Source organism: Chenopodium quinoa, unplaced genomic scaffold (genome assembly GCF_001683475.1).
Source record: "Chenopodium quinoa cultivar QQ74 unplaced genomic scaffold, ASM168347v1, whole genome shotgun sequence".
NCBI lineage: Eukaryota > Viridiplantae > Streptophyta > Magnoliopsida > Caryophyllales > Amaranthaceae > Chenopodium > Chenopodium quinoa.
The window spans coordinates 701,406-722,798 of NW_018744111.1; the positions used below are offsets into that span (position 1 = coordinate 701,406).

The 21,393-nt window shown below is 42.5% G+C and overlaps 1 long non-coding RNA gene across 7 annotated transcripts; it reads right to left on the minus strand.

The window, feature by feature from the left end:
* Window positions 1-12,787: 12,787 nt before the first annotated feature.
* LOC110692416 lies at window positions 12,788-17,638 on the minus strand. 7 transcript variants are annotated; one of them, XR_002505462.1, is made up of 8 exons: window positions 17,139-17,638; window positions 15,187-16,464; window positions 14,989-15,078; window positions 14,125-14,226; window positions 13,913-14,032; window positions 13,407-13,466; window positions 13,274-13,326; window positions 12,788-13,178 (listed from the first exon to the last, which is right to left on the minus strand). It is a non-coding gene; the product is annotated as an uncharacterized LOC110692416 (long non-coding RNA). The 7 variants fall into 7 exon arrangements; XR_002505458.1 differs by having other exon boundaries at window positions 15,187-16,470; window positions 17,139-17,637; XR_002505463.1 differs by lacking the exon at window positions 17,139-17,638 and having other exon boundaries at window positions 15,187-15,371; window positions 16,359-16,629.
* Window positions 17,639-21,393: the final 3,755 nt, after the last annotated feature.

The following is a 21,393-nucleotide window of genomic DNA, read 5'->3' on the forward strand; positions in this document are numbered from 1 at the left end:
CAGTGCGTGCTGCTGCTAGGCTGGTGCTGGTGCTTGTGTGCTGGCGCTGGGCGCTGCTAGCACATAGTGCTGGTACTAGCCCCCAACAGCCCACGCACAGGCTAGCACGCACACTTTCCTTGCGCGCCATTGCTAGCACAGCCAGTATGCTGCTAGCGAGCCACGCATGCTGGCCCTTCCCTCGCATCATCCTACGCACCACGCACGCAGCACGCTACGCACCACGCAACGCTCGCACATGCATCATCCAGTGCCTAGCACTGCTATGCTTGGTGCGAGGCATGCACACTTGTACATGCACATGCGCTAGTGCCTAGCACTGCAATGGCTGTGCTTGGTGCGTGTGTGGCCTTGCCATACGCACCCAGGATAGCACGCTGCTAGCTGCGATGAGTTTCCTGGTGCTTGTGGTACTTGCGATAGCCTGCCAGGCGCACCCGTTATGATCCCTAGTTACGGCAGACGTTAGGAAACATCAAAGAGTCTAGTACTCAAACAAGAAAACTTCACAATACTCATGGTTGGAGGAAACAAGTTCCGATTGTTATAATGAGAAATGTACTTATGACAAAATTTAAAATTTCTTAAAGTACTCTCATAGGTCTTATCCAGTACAGTTCCAAACTGTGCCTGTGAAAATGATTCATGACCGTCACGTCCTCGTAGCACAAGAAACGGTGCTGTAAATCATACTACACACTAATCTATGGCGGTCATCAATCGTCCATCCGTTAGATGACCTCGATTAGGGACAATTTTCGATTTAAATATTCAATGTTCACTTAACAGGTGTTTCTTTATCCAAGACATGGTCTTGATACCCTGTTTTGAATATTTTCGTAAATCGAATGGACTCATTATTAAATTCTAAACAACAATTAAATAGTAATGGAGTGAATTAAAATTTTGCACAAAAATTAATTACTCCATTAATGAATGGTTTAAATACAGTGTCTTACATTGAATATCCTATTTAATTAAAACACATGTACGGGGAATTTCAAATCCAGTCTCCAACATGCTTGATTCCCATCGCCTCAATGTGCTTGTTGTGTTTCACTTGAGCCAGCGGTTTAGTCAAAGGATCGGCTACATTATCATCCGTGCCAATCTTACAAATTCTGATTTCACCTTCGGATTTTCATTCCCTTATCATGTGAAATCGCCTTTGCACGTGTTTGACCTTCTGGTGCTCTCTCGGCTCCCTGACCTGAGCGATAGCTCCATTGTTATCACAATAGAGGTCTATCGGCCCCTTGATTGAGGGTACAAAACCAAGTTCGCTAATGAACTTGCGAATCCAAACAGCTTCCTTGGCAGCTTCTGAAGCAGCCAAGTACTCGGCTTCAGTTGTAGAGTCTACAGTGGTGCTCTTCTTGGCACTCTTCCAGCTAAACGCTCCTCCATTCAGACAGAATATGTACCCCGACTGTGACTTGAAGTCGTCTATGTTAGTCTAGAAGCTAGCGTCGGTGTAACCTTCATCATTGTTCCTTTTCAGATACTTAAGGATGTTCTTGGCCGCAGTCCAATGCGCCTCTCCTAGGTTTGATTGGTATCGACTCGTTGCACTCAGGGCATATGATACATCTGGCCTTGTACATATCATGGCATACATGATCGATCCGATTAGCGAAGCATATGGGATCTGATTCATTCTTTCTCGCTTAACAGGTGTTTGTGGACACTGTTTCTTGCTGAGATTTATGCCATGGGACATGGGTAAATGCCCTCTTTTGGCATTCTCCATGTGGAATCGAGCCAGTACCTTATCAATGTAAGTACTCTGGCTTAATCCAATCATCCTCTTAGATCTATCCCTGTAGATCTTGATGCCCAATATGTATTGTGCCTCTCCTAAGTCCTTCATTGAAAAGCACTTTCCCAACCAGCCCTTTACGGGCTCCAACAATTTTGTGCTGTTTCCAATGAGAAGTATGTCATCGACATACAGGACTAGGAATGCAATATCACACCCACTGACCTTCTTGTATACACAAGATTCATCTAGATTCTTGATAAAACCAAAATTGCTAATGGCTTCATCAAATTGCAAATTCCAACTTCTGCTGGCTTGCTATAGTCCATAAATGGACTTCTTCAGCTTGCAAACCTTTCCAGCATTGCCTGGATCGACAAAACCTTTTGGCTGTGTCATATACACAGTTTCTTCCAAAATTCCATTAAGGAAGGCGGTTTTGACATCCATTTTCCATATTTCATAATCGTAATATGCAGCAATCGCTAGGATGATCCGGACGAATTTTAGCATTGCAACTGGTGAAAAGGTTTCATCATAGTCAATCCCGTAGACTTGTCTATAACCTTTTGCCACCAGTATAGCTTTGTATATTGATACATTTCCATCCTTGTCTGTCTTCACTTTGAATATGCATTTGCAACCAATGGGTGTATAACCCTCGGGCAAATTCACCAAGTCCCAGACTTAATTTTCAGACATGGAGTCCATCTCGGATTTCATGGCCTCTTTCCATTTAGCAGAGTCGGGGCTCGTCATAGCTTGCTTGTATGTCGCCGGCTCATCACCATCCATGACTAGGATGTCCTGATCATCGGTTAAGACGATACCGAGGTATCTGTCTGGTTGAGATCTTTGTCGTTGCAACCTACGAAGGGTAATCGGTTGAGCATTTTCATTGTCAGTTTGATTCTGACCAATCTTCTTAGATGCTTTCAAAGTATTTAGATTGTCAGTTTTGTCAGGTTGACATTGTTGCTCGTCCTCTCGAACTTCGTCGAGTTCGATTTTCCTCTCACTTGTCATTTTGGAAAGGTGATCCTTCTCCAAAAAGACACCATCACGAGCAACAAAGACTTTGTTCTCGGATTTATTGTAGAAGTAATACCCTTTGGTTTCTTTTGGATATCCCACAAAGAAACACTTGTCCGATTTGGGGTAAAGTTTGTCCGAAATTAGTCGCTTGACATATGCTTCGCATCCCTAAATCTTGAGAAAAGACAAGCTAGGAGGTTTCTTAGTCCATAATTCATATGGAGTCTTTTCAACAACTTTTGACGGAGCTCTATTCAGTGTTAGTGCTGCAGTTTGTAGCGCATGTCCCCTGAAGGAGATAGAGAGTTCACTAAGACCCATCATTGATCGAACCATGTCTAACAAGGTTCGATTCCTCCGTTCGGACACTCCATTCCATTGAGGAGTTCCGGGAGGTGTTAACTTCGAAAGAATGCCATTTTCTTTCAAGTGATCGTCGAATTCATGACTCAAATATTTTCCACCTCGATTCGATCGAAGTGCTTTAATGTTCTTGCCAAGTTGATTTTCAACTTCTTTCTGAAATTCTTTGAATATCTCAAAGGATTTAGATTTATTTGAAATTAAGTAGATATAGCCATATCTACTATAATCGTCGGTGAAAGTGATGAAATATCAGTAACCTTGTCTTGCGGATGTGCTTATTGGTCCACATACATCCGTGTGTATTAGACCTAATAAGTCACTTGCCCTTTCTCCCAATTTGGAGAATGGTTGTTTTATCATCTTGCCTAATAAGCATCCTTAGTAATTTTCAAACGACTCTAAGTCGAATGAGTCAAGAACACCTTGAAAAAGTTTCTTGATGCGCTTGATGTTAATATGGCCAAGACGACAATGCCACAAGTAGGTTTGATTCGACTCGATGGTCTTAGCCCTTTTGGCAGTATTATCGATGTTATAAACCTGTTTGTCTAGAGAAAGCACATAAAGACCATTTTCTGAATGTGCCTTACCATATAAAACATTATCAAAATAAATAAAACAACTATTGTTTTTGATTCAAAATTCGAATCCTTTGGCGTCCAACGCCGATATTGAAATAATGTTTTTGGTCACTCTAGGAACATGATAGCAGTTTTCAAGTTCTAGAATAAGCCCTTAGAGCAAAGACAAACTGAGAGTTCCAACGGAGACGGCAGACATCCTTGCTCCATTGCCGACCCGAAGCTCGACCTCTCCCTTCTCTAGCCTCATATTTATCCTTAGTCCCTGAGCATTGGAACAAAGGTGTGAGCCACATCCGGTATCTAATACCCATGATGTTTTGCTAGCGAAGTTTAAGTCTATAACAAAAATACCTGATGAAGAAGCAACGTTGCCTTTCTTCTTATCTTCCTTGAATTTGTGGCAGTCCCGTTTCCAATGTCCCTTCTTCTTGCAGTAGAAACATTCAAAATCAGATTTAGAAGAGACTGCCTTCTTGTCCTTGCTGCCTTTGGCAGATTTTGACTCAGGCGGGAATTTCTTCTTTTTCCCTTTAAAGCTTTTCTTTTTGCCTGGACGTTTGAATGGCTTGCTCTTCCTCACCATGAGCATGTCATGCTTGCCCTCATCCTTGAGGGTTTTCTCGGCTTGCTTCAACATACCATGAAGCTCGGTGAGGGTTTTCTCCATACTATGCATGTTATAGTTCATTTTGAACTGATCATAGCCTTTGTGAAGGGAGTGGAGAATGATGTCAATTGCCATTTCGGTTGAATACCCAGCATCAAGCCTTTCCATGTTCTCAAATAATCCAAACATTTTGAGGACATGCGGGCTGACTGGCTCTCCTTTCTTGAGCTTGCTGTCAAGGATCTGCCTGTGGGTTTCGAACCTTTCAGTTCGGGCCTGCTCTTGAAACATATTTTGAAGCTCGGAAATGATCTCAAAAGCCGTCTCCTTTTCAAAGAAAGTCTTTTGAAGGTCCGGAGACATGGTGGCCAACATGATGCATTTGACATCCCGATTGGCACTTTCCCATCGGTTAAGGGCAGCCTGAGTGACCTCCTCATTGGGAGCATCGCGCATTTCCTCATCAAGGACATATTCCTTTTGCTCCTACATTAGTACAATGCAGAGATTTCTTTGCCAATCAAGAAAGTTTGGCCCGCTCAACTTCTCCTTGTCGAGAATTGAGCGCAAAGAGAATTGGTTGTTGTTTGAGTTACTTGCAGATATTGTTCTACAATTGAAAGAATTTGAAGTGAAAAACCATTCATATATCAATAAGTTGAAATTTAAAACGTTCATGCATATATTCAATCTTATTGAGCATTTTATCCACGCATTTAAAATTGTCCCTTATGGGCGAGAATAAAATGATTCCGAGATCCCAAAGATTAAGAAATGGTTAAGCATGCTTTGGCTTGTCTTAATCATTAAATATCTTAAGGTAAGCAATCTAATTGCTAATAGCTCCAAGCTACTCTCGGTTTGATAAAATGTCACATCTAATGCATTCTTGACATTTAATCTCTTTTGCCACGACATCTAAGGACTGCTTAGTGATATCGTTGAGCTTAACCAAGACAACTCGTATACCTAGTATACCTTACGTTCCTAGGGAAGTAGTGATGTCTCGCTTTGGCGTAGTCCATCACGTACGCGCATTAGTTCGGTAAGTGTTGTTCTTGGAACGACAAATTTTAGCTCAATATTATTAAGGGACCTAGGGTTTCTATGTTGGTTGATTTAAGTGAACTTAACTAATCGTCGCAACATAATAGAAATCCTAGACATGCATCTAGCAATCATATATAACAACAATGTATATAAATCATAAAATAGATGCATTTGGCAACTAGCATGACCCCTTGAAATCTTCAATTTCCATGGGTCTTCATCTTGGCTCGTCTTCGTCGAAACGCCGTCTTGAGACATCTTGGCCAAAATGAAATAAAAGAAGCTAGCTAGATCGACTAGGATTAATCTAATAGTACAAAAATACTTAATGGTTCGCACACCATATTTAGATTTACAAAAATACATAACGGAACGCAGTTCGTATTTTCTATCCTAGTCAGGCCCCACTAGTTGCCATTTTCAAAGACCTTGTTTTTAAAAAACAATCTTCCATTCACCCATTCACTATTTGTGAATGGCCCATGTAATTTATGAAATACATAATTAAACACACAAAACTAGTAACTAACTTAGGTGGTTAATCCAATTAACGCGCCTAATTAAAACTAGTCAAAGTTGTTTAATCCATTATTTCTAAACGCAAAATGATAACGCACTTAATTAAGCTCCCACTAAATTCCGCATCCGTACTTAATTAATCCGATTAATTAAGTCGGCATAACCCAAAATTGTAAAAATTTTGCAAAATCGAAAATCGAGGTTTTTAACCTCGTTAAATAATTACATAAATAAAATTAAAACGGGAAAATTTTCGCAAAATCATAGCTCAAACTTAAGCAACAAGGCCCCATCCTATGATGCATGGCGCACCATGGTTGCTAGGCAGCAGTGGGCTGGCTGGCTGGTGCTTGCTGCCTCGCTGCCCAGCAGCAGCACAAGCTCGTCAGCAGCTCACGCTTCACACGCAATAGCAGCATTAAAGGGGTTGGGCTGGCGCTTGGTGCTAGCATGCTGCGCCCAGCACAGCACACTATGCTGGCCAGCACCACGCATGCCTGCACGCATGCTGGCGCCTGGCAGCAAGTGGGGGCTGGTTGGTGCTTGCTACCACTCTGCCCAGCAGCGCCTCCAAGCACCAAGCAGCAAAGGCCACTGCCCAAGACCAGCCATAGCACCCCTCGCCACACAGCCACACAACATTGATGCTTAGCCATGCGCGCACCATAGGCAGCCTACATGTGGGCTGCTAGGCAGCCCGGCTAGCCTTGGTGACGCTTGCAGTTTTGCATCGATTTGCGTGCATTTTACTCGGAATTTTTAATTCCGATTTGTGTGTGACAATAATTAATTCTAAATTACATTTTAGAATTAATTTGAGGGAAAATAAAATAAAATAAAATTAAGTCCTACTTAAATAAAATTTATTTTATTGGTGCACAAGCCTAAATTATCCAAAATTTCAATTTTGAACAAAATTAGGTCTAACTTTATGCTTAAAATAAAATGAGCTATGTCCAAAATTAATCTTGCCAATATGCAAATTAATAATGGGTTTGACAAATGGGTGTTGGAAAAATAAATTAACCATCCAATGATAAAAATTTTCCAACTTGCATACTTGTGTAAAATACCAAGATTACATCTTCCTATATGAAGATTAATCAAATTTTACTCACAAGTAATTGAACTTGATGGATTTTAATCAACCAAACATGAAAAATCCAAACTTTGTTCAACATGGAATTTAGGGTTAGGGTTCCAGTCATTTAAACCTTTAAAGATTAGAATTTTAACATTATTTGGGAACTTAAAATTACAAGATCACAACAAGTTTTCACACTTTATTGCAATTTATTTGCAAAATTTGTGAAAAAACAAGTTTATGTGAAAAGTGGTATATCACCTTAAGCACTAATAAAAACTTCATTATTATGCTTAAGGATATTTTAAAACCAGTAGATTAGTGATGCAAATGTGCATTTACTCTAACCTTGTAATGCTTACATTAATCAAGGCTTAAAAAGAATTAAAATTTTCGTTGAAAAACGAAAAACCCCAGAAAAATTGGGTTTCTGGTTCGAATTTGGCTTCTGGACAGCTCTCAAATAGGGTTGAATCTGTTTCAGAATGTCGATTCCACCCAAAAATCACTATTTTTAAGCCAAAATCTGGGTTCGACAGCCAAAACGAAAAAAAAATCGAGTTTTAAAATCAATTAAAACGAGCATCTAATCTAATTAGAAGAACATGAACCAAAAAATTAAATTCTTTTAAAACACCTTAATTAAAAAATAATTGCAAAAATTAAAAGGAGCGTGGCTCCGATACCGCTGTAGGGCTTCGTAGTGACCCGACACTACGCGGATGGAAACCCACCAAGACCTGCCCCTTAATTAAAACAATTAACAAGCATATTAAACTTCATCAAACAAGATTAAGAATAAGAATTCTACCTTTGTCGCGTGCTTCGCTCCCAAAGAGCTCTTACTTCAAAATCCCGAAAACCCGAGATCTCCGACGGATCGTACCCTCGACCCGACCCGAGCGTCCTAAGTCTTGAAGGTTAGTCAAAACCCGGACAAAATAACTATGAGTTTTACGAATCAAAGGTTTACTCTTACTTAGAGTTGCCTTTTTAATTCCACTCAAGGTTGTTCATTTCCCAATACCCAAGCATGGTATTTATAGGGAAAAGAACCCTTGATTTTTCATCCTCCACCAATGTGGGAGTGTTGAAAATCAATCATTTATTTAATTTCCAAATTAAATAAATAATCAAGTTAATCATATTGCGACAAGTGGCATGTTCTCATGCAAAAGAGTGGGGGACCATATGCCTTGCTCCCCAAGGCCTTGATTTGGTCCCCACACCCTTGTAAAAAACCGGCTCAAGGAGGGCTAGCTGGCTGCCAGCTAGTGTGCCAGCTAGGGCTGCCAGCTAGCAGTGCCTTGCTGCCCATTACCCCAGCCAGCCAGCCAGTGCGTGCTGCTGCTGGTGTTGGTGCTTGTGTGCTGGTGCTGGGCGCTGCTAGCACATAGTGCTGGCACTGGCCCCAAGCAGCCCACGCACAGGCTAGCACGCACACTTTCCTTGTGCGCCATTGCTAGCACAGCCAGCATGCGTGCTGCTAGCGAGCCACGCATGCTGGCCCTTCCCTCGCATCATCCTACGCACCACGCACACAGCACGCTACGCACCACGCACGCACCACGCTACGCACCACGCAACGCTCGCACATACATCAGCCAGTGCCTAGCACTGCTATGCTTGGTGCGAGGCATGCACACTTGTACATGCACATGCGCCAATGCCTAGCACTGCGATGGCTGTGCTTGGTGCGTGTGTGGCCTTGCCATACGCACCAGGAACCTAGGCTAGCATGCTGCTAGCTGCGATGGGCTGTCTGGTGCTTGTGGTGCTTACGATAGCCTGCAAGGCGCACCTAGGCTAGCACGCTGCTAGCTGCGATAGGCTGCCTGGGGCTTGTGGTGCTTTGCGATAGCCTGCCATGCGCACCCAGGCACCCAGGCTAGCACGCTGCTAGCTGCGATGGGCTGCCTGGGGCTTGTGGTGCTTTGCGATAGGTTGCCATGGCACGCCTAGGCTGTGATGGTGCACCTAGGCTGCGATGATGCGCCTAGCACACCTAGCGTGCTTAGGCTTGCGCCTAGCCATGCTAGGTGCATGTTAGCTTGAACTAGCCTAGCATCCACATGGTTAGACCATTGTGGTGCTACGGCTACATTTATACTTGTCGCTTTGTGATTTTGCGACGCTCGGTCTCAACGCCCTAGGCTCGATATCCGAAGTCTGTATTTGTAAAACTCTGCTGACTCATTAAATCCTTTTGGATTAATTCGTCGTCTCGGATCGGTGATTCGATTGGGTTCGACCCGAAGGGTTCAGTTAAGATTAAGTTGTAACATCAATTGTACATTGATATTACTGATCGGAAGCGGCCTCCACCTAGGCATTCCGATCACTTGACCTTACTGAAGAATTAGCTCTGTAATAATTTTGAACCCTTTATCGGAAGAATACACTTGTTGGAAGGACACCATTCCTTTCAGTGGAAGTCTGAGTAGGCATCCATGAAGCTCATCAAGGCATGAGCGGCTGTAGAGTCGACCAGACTGTCGATCTTTGAAAGTGGATAGCTATCCTTTGGACATGCCTTGTTCAAATTTGTGTAATCAACACACATTCACCAGGTACTATTCGGCTTTTTGACGAGTACAACGTTTGCTACCCAATCCGGGTAGTAGCATTGTCGAATGAACCCGACATCTAGCAGCTTCTTAACCTCGGCGGCTGCCGCCTGAGATCTTTCCTCGACGTTGTTCCTTTTCTTTTGCCTTATCGGCTTCTTTTTAGGATCCACGGCAAGTTTATGGACAGCAAGATCCGGGCTGACGCCTGGCAACTCTTCCACTTCAAAGGCAAAAATGTCTTTGAATTTTTTCAATAGTTGGTGCAAATCTGGACCCAACTTTGCAAAAGCAACCGTCCCCACTTTTACGGTTCGTTCCAGACGGCTATCATCTAAAACAATGTCAATATTTTCACCAGCTGGCTGGGGACGGAGATCATCTTATCGTTCCCCAATCAGTGATTGCTATTACTTCTCTTTTTTTACGGCCACCGGGTGGTCCGCCTTTCTCTTTTTGCCAGCTGCTTTAGGAGCAGGCGCGGCTTCCTTGGAGTCGTCAAGGTCGATGGATTCCTTGCCTTGGCCGGATGCGGCCACAGTAGGCTTGACGTCTAAGAGATAACACTCCTTTGCCGTCTTCTGATCCCCGTTCAGGAAACCCACCGTTCCATCATCCCTCTCAAATTTGATCAGCATGAGGGATAGAATGATGACTTCCCTAGACTCATTGAGGGTTGGACGGCCCAAAATCAGATCATAGGCGGTCAATTCCTCGACCACCAAGAACTTGACGACCATGTGCCGTCCTTCCCCCTTTTCGCCTAGCCGGATGGGTAGGTCGATCCTCCCCATCGGATGCGCTACCCCTCCCCCAAAGCCAACTAAGGGGTGAGAGGCCTTGTGCATGCTGTCAGGCTTGTACTTGAGCTTCGCTAAGCACTGATAGCTTATAAGGTCAGACGAGCTCCCAGTATCAATGAGGATCCAGCCCACTCGTTGGTTGGCAACCTTGCATTCGATGATTATAGGGTCATCATGAGGCCGCCTGACCTTGCCCCAGTCCTTCTCAAAGATTAGGACCACAGGGAAGGTGTCTTTCGACGCCTGGCCCTCATCCACTAAGTTGAACAGCTTCATGGTGTTGTCCTTGGTGCCCCGGATGGTAGGACCCCCTCCCGCGAAGCCGCCTGCTATGGTGAAGATTTTGGTCTTTATCAGTGTTAGAGCTCACAGCCGGCTTCTTAGACGGTTGTCCATTATTTATTTTGGGGTTACCCTTGGACTTCATCAAATAGGACTTCAAAGCCCCCTCATCAGCCAGACGGTCTAATAGCCGCCTGAGGCTATAGCAACCATCAGTGTCATGGCCAATATCCTCATGGAATTGACAGTACTTGCTCTTGTCCCGGCTTTTGATGGGACTCTTCATTGCTGCCGGTTTTTCAATGGTCAACCGGTCTTTGATTTCCATGAGGATGGAGGAGCAGTCCTTGTTGAACTCGTACTTGGGGACATACGGCTTCAACTCTCTCTTCTTCTTCTAGGACGGCTGACCAGAATGGTCCGCCGCCCAGACTTCTTTTATTTTCTTACTCTCTTCTTTTTTTGCCAGCTAAGCAGACCGGCTCTCTTTCCTGTCGGACCTTTTAGGGTCCGACGAATGCTTGACGGCACAGAGTTCCGTCGCTTGTATGTAGCCTTCGGCTTCCATCAACGCCTCTTGGAGGGTAGCAACCCTCTTTTTGACCAGGTCGAACTTAAAGGTCGACCCTTCCTTTAGACCCTTGAAAAAGTCTATATAGGCAACTTCGTCAGACAGCCCTTGGATCTAAATTCTCATTAGATTGAACCGCCTGACATAGGAACTTAGTCCTTCCTTGTCTCCCTGTTGAAAAGCCCCTAAGTCGAGACTTGTCTTTTTGTCATGGATGTTCATGGAGAAGTTGGACGCGAACAGGTATGCTAGCGTCTTGAAGTTGTTGATGCATCCGGCTGGAAGATTGCCAAACCATCGTTGGGCTATGCCCTTCAATGTTGCCGGGAAGCATCGGCACCCGGCGGCGTCATCCAACCCCTGTAAGTACATGAGATTGGTGTAAGCCATTAGGTGGTCTTCCGGGTTGGTGGTACCGTCATAGGTATCAACCAACACATTCTTAATCTTGGCCGGCTGAACAGCCTCGATTATCTCCCAGGAGAACGTCGACGGCTATTCCCCAAGGTTTAGCACCTGGAGCTGCCAGCCCATGGGCTAGACTTGTTGTGACACCTGACCCCCTAAGAGGGCCGCCTGCATGTATGGTGATCCATACGGCAAGTATGGCTGTTGGGGAACATACGAAGCCGACTGGATAATCTGAGGACCAATACGTGCGGACATGTCGCCTGACTGACTCTCTCGGTTTGTCTCCGAATACTTCATTGAAGTATTACGGAAACTAGCTTGGTAGGTCGACGTTCAGGCTAACTCAGACATTTGTTGACTTCTCTTCTCCTGGATGAACATACGGGCGTCCGAGTAAGTCTTTTTTTACCCATCCGGCTGAACTTGTCGGATGGCCTTCCTTTGCCCTGATTCAGGGAAACGAAGTCTGGATAGGTCGATCAGGGGCCCATCCGCCCCCTTCGGTTTAGGGTGTGGGGTTGGGACCCAATCTTTGATATGCTTCTTCCCAGAGGGAGAAGGCTTCTTGGCTGGCTGACCCTTGTTGGAGCCAGTTGACTTCTTTATTATGTCCTTGATCTCCCCTCTGAAACTCGTCATGAATTTCATGAGTTCGTCTCTGGTAACGGGGGCAGTACCCTCCGCCGCCTGGGGTCGCCCAACCGGAAGCCGGTTGGGCTGATAGGACCAGCTTTGTCTTTGAACTAGGCGAAAATACGCATTCCCCACCGGTTCAAACCCCCCATTTCGCACCGGTTTTGAACCGGTCTAGATTTAGGGGGTGCTAAAACCCCATAGATTTCGCACCAATTCAAAACCGGTGCGAAATCAGACCTTTGGCACCGGTTCTGGGTGAAAACCGGTGCCGAAAGTCCCCAAAAACTTTTTTATAAAATACTTTAAGCACCGGTTCTGGGTGAAAACCGGTGTCAAAAGTCCCCAAAAAAATTTTAAAAAATGACTTTTAGCACCGGTTCTTTCCAAAACCGGTGCCAAAAATGCCCAAAAATAATAAATAATTTTTTTTGTTTTTTCATTTTTTTCACTTAAATTGATATATAAACACTAACATATATATATAATTACATATTTTCATTAAAAAAAGCCGTAATATTACAATTATCGTCTAAAAAATAAAATAACATTTTGTATATGAAATTACTCTTTAATTTGTTCAAAAACGCCTTCATGGTGATGGATGAGTTGCTGTGGGGTGCTGGGTGGGTTGCTAGCTGCTATTTGTTTTTCTTTTGTGGTGCTGCTGCTGTACTGTTGTTGCTGCTTTGGTTATGCTGATGGTGCCTGGTTGTGTTCTGCTGCTGCCATTGCTGGTTTGTATTGCTGGCTGAATCAACATGCAGAAATCTGGAGGGCAATGTGAGTTTGATGAGCCTAATAGTCAATTCAATTGTTAGAACTCATGCTCTTCAATGTATGGAGCCTATACAATCTGCCCAAAGTGCTCCGCTTGTTCATAAACTTCTGTCAGGTCATCATTGTACTTTGGCAAAATGACGACGATCTTTAATTAGGGGTTGAGCAAAAACACAATACAACTCCAAATGACAAGCCACAAAATGCTATAATGAAACTTACGGTTTTCTGCGTGAAGCACAACCAGCATGTGCCTCAAATTGCGAAGCACTAACCTGAATAATATTTCATGTGAAAAAACAAGCTTCAAAGAAAATGACAATATTGAAGGTCAAATTAAAGGCAGACAACGCACCACCGTATCACAGCAATTACAAAGAATTCCAGAACCCTTTTTGGAGCCCTCCAGTAATTTCTGCACAATTTATAAAATAAAAAATAAATAAATAAATAAAAATAAAGTATATACCTATAAACTTAGAAAGATTGCAACAATATTCGGAAGTCTAAAACCTAAATCAGAAGCACTTTTAAGTTGGAATGTTGCAGGGGAAGCATGTTTGGGCTGTAAGCATCAAGCAAGATAAGTGGATAACCAATGGGTCAAGTGGGTGCACTCTGTGTACATCCAAAACCAGAATTGGTTTATAAGCCACCTGTTGGCATCCAAATATATATGCAATCATAGAGAGAGAGAGAGAGAGAGAGAGAGAGAGAGAGAGAGAGAGAGAGATTATGAGTGACATGATAATTAAGAAACAAATTTTAAAATTTTTATCTAGAGTTAATATCTGCCAACATTCTCTAACTGTCTATGAGGTATATGAAACACCAAACGCTGAGATGGGTAAAAAAAATTACCACATAAAATCACGGGTGAAAAGCGCACGTGGAATCATTAATCCATTTCCAGCCATTGCCAGCAACATTGTTAAAGCCGACAAGCCTTTTATGTTATCAGGATTTAGGAAATTTTGTCCACTGAAAGAATTGAAACCAAGTCATAAAGAAGGCTCACTTAGACAGAAATCTGTTAGTGCTAAATATCTAACATAACCAGATTAAACAAATACCAATTGTGGAATTGGCACCCACATGAAGAGAAGGGTAGCAGTCCACCCTGATATAGCTCCATAAAATTTGACACCTTTCTCAGAGAGTTTACCCGCTCTAACCTGTGAAAGGTTAAAACCCATTTAAATGACGCAAGATACCAATGCATTTACAAAATCAAAAGGTTAATCATCCAATAGAGGAAAGACAAGCATACTGAACATAGAGATTAGCTCATTGCCATCCACAATAACAAATTTTAAAAGGTTACCTATCCAATAATCGAGAAGACTAGCATAAGTGTGTAACAAAGATCACCACCAGGTTCATTCACAGTAAAAATCTGAAGGCTACTTGTCCAATGGCTAAGAGTCTAGCACGGCCATAAATGCAGAGATAATTAACTAGCTAGTTTGAGTAAGAAAAGTATAAATTACACATGCTTTAAGGCACTACCACTTACATAGTTACAAAGAATGTCAATTTGAATCAGTCATAACCTAAAGAACTTAATTTCCATATCTGCCTTGCTTCCTTTTTTACTTATAAAAAATAGGCGAAATAGACCTATATGTAGCAAACAGGCTAATGTAAATATGTAATACAAGGTGTTTTTGTTTATTACAAATAATTTACTCCATTGGCAGCTTTCTTAAGGACAAATCAAGCTTGGACAACACAGAATGAAGAAAATAGTGATCACACCCAATTCAAATGGACCTCAAATAATAAGCAAGCACAGTAGTGGTCCATAATCCTTAACACTTTGCTCCTTCAAAAGCTAGAGAGCAAAAAGGTCCTAAAGAAAAAAAAACTTTTATTTGTACCTATGCCTCCTCATATGTTTGTTCCGCATAAATTCTAAGGTAGGAGCTTCAACTTACCATAACAGCTGCTACCATGGCTATAACGAAAGATATAGCCCCAGGAAGAATGTTGTTTGGAATATATGGAACAAATGTGGACCACATAACCTGAATTCAGCATGCGACACACAAGTTAGTATTTGGTAGAAAGGATAAAATATCAAGGATTGGGATGCTGAGCTTCACAGAGGACAAGAAAGAAATCAGAAGCAGTACCTGGGGAAGGACAGAAAGCCCACCAACAGTGAGAAAATCTTCCCACAAACCCCAGATAACAGACGGAAGAATACCAAAGTGAAATAAAGAGAAGGCATTGCTTCAGCCATTGCTAGCTGTGAAATCATTACATAAGTAGTAACAACTCCCAGGCATTGCACTATCACTGCTTCGGTCTCCTTTTTCTTGGCAAAGTATGAAAGCAGCGAAAGAAAACGCGAAAATAAAACCAGAATCAGCAATCAGCAGGCATTGAACTTACGACAATGAACTACAAGCAGCATGAACTTGAAGAGCAATACCAATAACAATGAAGCACACCAATCCTTGGCAAAAACACACCAAAAGCAGGTTCTAGACATGATTGAAGACAACCCAATAAAGATTTTGTACACAATTTCGGATACTATGTGACTCAATGATCTTAGAGGACAATGCAATAAGATACATGACTAAACCTGGTAATATTTCTCTAGAAAACTCAAGACAACATAAACCAAGCAAACTAACCAATTATGTCGACAATGAACCTTACAAAAACCCAGGTAAATAAAGGATGAATATTGCCCAAAATCAAAAAATTTCAACTACCTAATTCACGCCTAGATCTAAGGAAGCCAATAAGAAAGTCAGATCAAAAAGGAAACATACAAAATCTGACCAAATCAACCACAATAAGAAAATCCCACAAAATCAACTATAAATAGTCAAACAAAACAGTAAAACAAAGAACAAAATCATCTAAACACAACAGTAAAATAGACAGTTCACCTATTCAAATCTTATTAGGTTACTTACCACACAAAGTATTCATACAAAATAGCCAAATGATCAAAACTTATCCCAAATTCGTAGAACATTCCAAAACCAAACCATCGATTACTTTGAATTGACTCATCACAGCCTCATTAATTTGTATAAAAGGATGTCACATGCTCCTAATCTCTTTCTTTAAAATCCATTGAGATGTAAGAAAGGACTTATCTGTAGATATATATATACAAAAATAAAAAATTAAAAAAAAAACCCAACTCAACTCACAAATAAAAACCCATTCAAACAACATGAAGCTTAATCAACTGATAACAAACAAAGAAATTTCGCCTAAACAAATGGCAGAAAAAATCAGCAAATTAATTTAAATTCAAAAACATATATTCAATTATTCATACCTGAACTCATAAGCACCATTAAAGTGCTTTTCAGAGTACCTCAAAAACAAATCCCTCCTCCTCCGGCTCGTTGTCTATGCGATGATGGTTCTGAAGAATCCAAATTCTGAAACTATAATATCAATAATTGCTTCAATTGCAACTTTAATTCATCAACAGCATAAAAAATCAACCCGAAAAAAGATAAATCACTCAAATTCAACACAAAAAAAAAAAGAAAAAAAATCCAAAAAAAACAAATAAACCCCAAAAAAATTGCAAAATTGCAACCAAAAAATAAATAGAACAAAGAAAACCCAAAAAAATCGAAAACCAATCGAACAAATAAACCCAAAAAATCGAACACAAATCGATCAAATAAACCCCATTAAAAACGAAACGATTTCGCACAAATACACCCACAAAGATTCAACCCAAAAAATTCGAAAACACATCAAACATATCGAAAACAACAGGAACATATATGCAAAAATCCACGACAATCAAACAATTAAACCCCAAAAGTTTGAAACTAAATCGAGAAAACAAAAAAATCGAAAACCAATCGAACAAATAAACCCAAAAAATCGAACCCAAATCGATCAAATAAACCCCATTAAAAACGAAACGATTTCGCACAATAATACACCTACAAAGATTCAACCCAAAAAAATCGAAAACACATCGAAAATATTGAAAACAATAGGAACATAAAACTGCTTCAACCAAAAGAAATTGAAAAAATAGATTTCAAATTAAACAAAACCCTAAAATCCCAACTAAAAAAAATTAAGAGCGTACCTCAAAAGCTGCTTCATGGAGGAGGAGAGAGAGCTAAGAAGGCACTTCAATGGAGGATTCAGATCGCACTTCAATCGTTCACCACTTGCTTTAACTCGAACAAGATTCGAACGAAAATCGAAGACCTTACAGTACACGAGAGATGAAAGCAGAACGAGATGGGAACGAAAGAGGAAGGAGAGATGAGAGTAGAACGAAAGATGAGAGAAAATGAGAGAGGAGAGCAGAACCAGAGATGAGAGAGAAGGAGAGCAGAACCAGGGAGAGTGAAATAAAGAGGCGGATTAAAGAGATATACCTAGCAGCCCGGTTTTTTTTTATAATTTCGCACCGGTTTGAACCGGTGCTAAAACACTATTTCGCACCGGTTTTGACTGTATCGGTGCGAAATCTCTTCCACCCCCTTTTTTTTTAATATTTTGTATTTCGCACCGGTTTATTAGGAACCGGTGCAAAAAGTATTTTCCCCAATCCCGCCCATGTCTTTTCCCACCGGTTTTCAAGAACCGGTGCGAAAAGTGAGCTGCGTAATTCATTTTTTCTACTAGTGTTTCCCCGTTCCCTTGTTTATTTAAAACGGGTCCGTCTCGTTCGGAATGACCCGTCTGGGCCACATATATGTCGACCTCAAAGTCGTCACCACTATCTTGGTCCGTATGGACCTCAGGCTTGGCCATAGGTCGTTTGCCCTCAATAGGCAGTACAGAGTCGGATGCCATCTCAGAATTACTCTCCCCACAGACGGCGCCAGATGTTTTAGGGTTTTAGGAGTCCCTTGGGAGAGTTAAAACACCAAAAATGCGCGTCGACCGTCTGTACCTGCAAAACCACGGAAAATCCGGTTGGGTGGAGTTCCGCCTCCGACGATCAAGTTAGAACGTTTTCGGATGTAATAAAATGCGGAATGTAAAGGGTTTTCTCTCTGATTCAGAGAGAATTCTGCAATTAATATTGCCCGGTTTTTTTGTGTTTGTATTTATGAATGTGTAATAAATGAGGATTTTCCTCTATTTATAGTGAAAGGGGATCAGTTCCCCTTTTAAGGTTAAGGTGACACGTGTATGCAGAGGATTGGATCCTATTGGGCCTTTCTGAGGCTGACACGTGTCAGCATGCCATTGGACCACGTGGCATAGGGTAATTTTACCCTAAACAAATTTCAAAATTGGTCGCACATTTTTGCATTGCGACCATCTCTGGATAAGTATCCGGCAAGGTGTCATCTGTTAAGTAAGCCCGGATGCCATCCATCCAGGTTGAGCTTCAGTCCAGTACTCCAATGGGATCTTCTTCCATACTTCTTTTTTCCATAACTTCCCAAAAGAATGACCTAGGTGTATCACAAGAGGCGGATGATGCCAGCTTAGAGAGAGCATCCGCCTGATTGTTCTCTGAACTAAGCACCTGACTTAGAAAAAATTCATCAAGTGTCCTAGCTTCTTTCTTGACCGCCTGCAAATATTTGATCATGGCCAGATGGGTGGCCTCATAGTCACCATGGTATTAACTAACAATCAATTGTGAATCAAAGCAGGCGTTAACTTTCCTTGCCCCTACCGCCTTGCACATGCGGATGACGGCTAGTAGAGCTTCATATTTTGCCTCATTATTTAAGGCTTGGAACTTGAATCGTAGTGCATATTCATAATTATCCCCTTCAGGAGATTGACATATGACGCCTGCACCACAACCGTTCATGGTAAAGCTCCCGTCCACATATACCTTCCAAACCTGATCAAGGCTCTTAGGATCGGCCGGCCTTGTCATTTTAACAATGAAGTCGGAAAACAGTTGTCCCTTCACTGCCTTCCTTGGTTCGAAGGAGATTTCTAGGCTTTGAATTTCAATGGCCCATTTTATCATTCGGTCGGATGATTCCATGGTTGTCATAGGCCGCTTGATCGGTTGGTCTATGTAGACCACAACCGGATGCACTAAGATGTAAGGTTTTAACTTTTTGACTGCCATGGAAAGAGCAAGTCTAAACTTTTCAACCATGGGGTACCGTAGTTCTGCATTTCGTAGAACATGACTGATACAGTAGACCGGGAGCTAGGTGCCGCCTCTTTCAGCAAGGAGAACAGCACTGAGCACATGGTGTAAGACGGCTAAATACATGTACAACACTTCCTTTGGCAAAGAGTGCAAGTGTTCCTTCAACCTCTGAAAGGCGGCCTCGGCATCCGCCCTCCATTCAAACATAGTCTTATTTTTTATGGCTTGGAAGAAATAGAGGCACTTGTCGCCTGACCACTGAGGAATCTCCCCAATGCCGCCAGACAACTTGCCAACTTTTGAACTTTTTTTTATAGTACGGGGCGACTGCATGTCTATGACCGCCTATATTTTTTCTGGGTTGGCCTCTATCCCCCTTTAATCAATTAGAAATCCGAGAAACATCCCAGACTTAACACCAAAAACACATTTCTTGGGATTGAGCATGACCCGGTGCCGCCTGAGTATGGCGAACGTTTCTCAGAGGTCAGAAAGGTGATCCGCCTGTAGTTTGGATTTGACTATCATGTCATTAATGTACGCCTCTACATTCCTCCCAATTTGATTAATGAAGATTGTATTAATCATTCGTTGGAAAGTAGCAGGCGCATTCTTCAAACTAAACGACATCACAGTATAGCAAAATAACCCCTGATCTGTGACGAATGTCGTCTTCTCTTGATCTTTGTTCCACAAGGGTATCTGATGGAAACCTGAATAGGCGTCCATGAAGCTCATCAAGGCACGACCAGCTGTAGAATCGACCAAACTATCAATCTTTGGTAGAGGATAACTGTCCTTGGGACATGCCTTGTTTAAATCTTTGTAGTCAACACACATGCGCCAGGTACCATTCGACTTCTTGACAAGAACAATATTGGCAACCCAATCTGGGAACTAACATTGCCGAATGAACCAAGCATCAAGCAGCTTTTTAACTTCGGCGACTGCCGCCTGACTTCTGTCTTCACCATGGTTCCTCTTCTTTTGCCTAACCGGCTTCGTTTTGAGATCCACGGCAAGTTTATGAACAACGAGATCCGGACTTATTCTTGGCATCTCTTCTACTTCAAAGGCAAAAATTTCTTTGAACTCTTTTAACAAATTATGCAAGTCTTCACCCAAGCTTGCAAAAGCAACCGTCCCAACCTTAACAGTTCGTTTTGGCTGAGAGTCGTCCAGTACGATATCAATATATTCACCAACCGGCTGGGGATGGAGCTCATCCGACCGTTCCTCGGTCAGTGATTGCTATTACTTTTCTTTTTTGGCAGCCACCAACTGGTCAGCCTTTCTTTTTCTGTCGCCTGCTGTGGGAGCAGGCGCCGCTTCTTTTACCTCTTCAAGGTCTATTGGTTCGTCACCCTGGCCGGATGCGGCCACAGTGGGCTTGACGTCTGAGAGATAACACTCTTTGGCCGTCTTTTAGTCCCCGTTTAAGGAGCCGACAGAACCATCATCTTTCTCAAACTTTAGGAGCATAAGGGATGGAATGATAATTGCCTTGGATTCATTCAAAGTGGGACGTCCCAATATCAAGTTATAGGCCATTAGCTCTTCAACTACTAAGAAACAAACCACCATGTGGCGCCCTTCTCCCTTCTCCCCTAGCCGAATGGGTAGATCAATCCGGCCTACCGGATGCACCACTCTACCCCCAAAACCAACTAAGGGATGAGATACCTTGTGCATGCTCTCAGGCTTGTACTTGAGCTTTGCCAAGCACTTGTGGCTGATAAGATCAGAGGAAATACCAGTGTCTATGAGGATTCGGCCTACCTTTTGGTTGGCCACTTTGCACTCGATGACAATGGGGTCATCATGCGGCCTCCTGACCTTTCCCCTATCTTTCTCAATGATGACTATATTTCTCATTGATGATAACTTTAAGGAAAGTGTCCTTGGACGCCTGCCCCTCATCAACTGCGCTGACATCCAACCGCCTGATGTAGTCCTTGGTACCCCGGATGGTTGGGCCGCCTCTAGCAAAGCCGCCTGCTATTGTATAGATCGTTTCTTTATCCGTGTTTGAACTATTAGCAGATTGAGGCTTCTTTTTGGACGACTGCCCATGGTTAGTTTACAGAGTAACCTTGGACCTTAGAATATAAGACTTAAGCACTCCTTTGTCAACCGGATGGTCCAATAGCTGCTTGAGACTATAGCATTCGTAGGTGTCATGGCCAACGTCCTCGTGGAAATGACAATATTTATTCTTGTTCTGGTTTTTGGCAGAACCTTTCATAGCAGCCGGCTTCTC